Raw genomic sequence first — 1,286 nt, forward strand, 5'->3', positions numbered from 1 at the left:
ATCCGTCGGACGTGTTGGATTTCAGTTCAGTCTAGTTAGAGAAGGATCTATGTTATGTCGAGGAGCCAGTGGCAATATTGGACAGGCAGGTTAGGAAGCTGAGGTCAAAGAACATTGCATAAGTGAAGGTCCAGTGGCAGGGTCAGCCGGTCGAGGAGGCGACCTGGGAGACCGAGCAGGATGTGCGCAACCAGTACCCTCATCTTTCACTACTTCAGGTATGTCTTTGTGCTCGTTCGAGGACGAACGAATGTTTAAGTGGGAGGATGTAACGACCCGACCGGTCATTTTTAGAATTTACGCCCCGATCCCCTATTTACTGCTTCCCCCATGTTTATTTCTACTATTTTGAACTGCCTGGATGTTCGATTTTGAATTTCGGAGAGTTTTGGGACACTTAGTCCCTAAATGAGAGCTAAAGTCTTGGAAATTTGACCATAGTCGGAACAGTGTGAAGACGGCCTTGGAATGGAAATTCGATGGTTCCGTTAGCTCCGTTGGGTGATTTCGGGCTTAGGAGCGTGTTCGGATTGTGTTTTGAGGTCCGTAGCTAATTTAGGCTTGAAATGCCGAAAGATGAATTTTTGAAGTTTCCAGTTCGATAGTGAGATTTTGATCCGAGGGTTGGAATGGAATTTTGAAAGTTGGAATAGCTCCGTAGTGATGAATGTGACGTGTGTGCAAAATTTCAGGTCATTCAGACGAGGTTTGATAGACTTTTTGATCGAAAGCGTATTTTGAGAAATTTGGAGTTCTTAGGCTTGAATCCATGGTTAATTTGTGGTTTCGATGTTGTTTTAGGTGTTTTAAGGATTGGTACAGGTTTGGACAGTGGTATTAGACTTGTTGGTGCCTTTGGTTGAGGTCCCGGGGGCCTCGGGATGATTTCGCGTGGTTGACGGAGGAAATTTGGAGTTAAAGTTGTAGCTTCACCTGCTGGTTCTGTCATAACCGCACCTGCGGTTTGGGTTCCGCAGGTGCGGCGCCGCAGAAGCGAGTTTGGGCCAAGCTCCAGGTTTTCGCAGGTGCAGCCGAGTTTTCGCACATGCTGTGCCGCAGATGCGGACCCAGCCCGTTAAGTGACTTTTCGCACCTGCGATGCATTCTTCTGCAGGTGCGGGACCGCAGATGCGCTCCCTTCACCGCAGATGCGAAAAAAGCTGGGCAAAATTGTTTTAAAAGAGGTTCCGCGACCTTGGGGTTTATTTCCACCATCGTTTTTGGAGCTCTTGAAGGGGATTGGAGAGGTACTCGAGGGGAAATCACTTGGAGGTAAGATTCTTGGT

The sequence above is a fragment of the Nicotiana attenuata genome, chromosome 1 (genome assembly GCF_001879085.1).
Source record: "Nicotiana attenuata strain UT chromosome 1, NIATTr2, whole genome shotgun sequence".
Lineage (NCBI taxonomy): Eukaryota > Viridiplantae > Streptophyta > Magnoliopsida > Solanales > Solanaceae > Nicotiana > Nicotiana attenuata.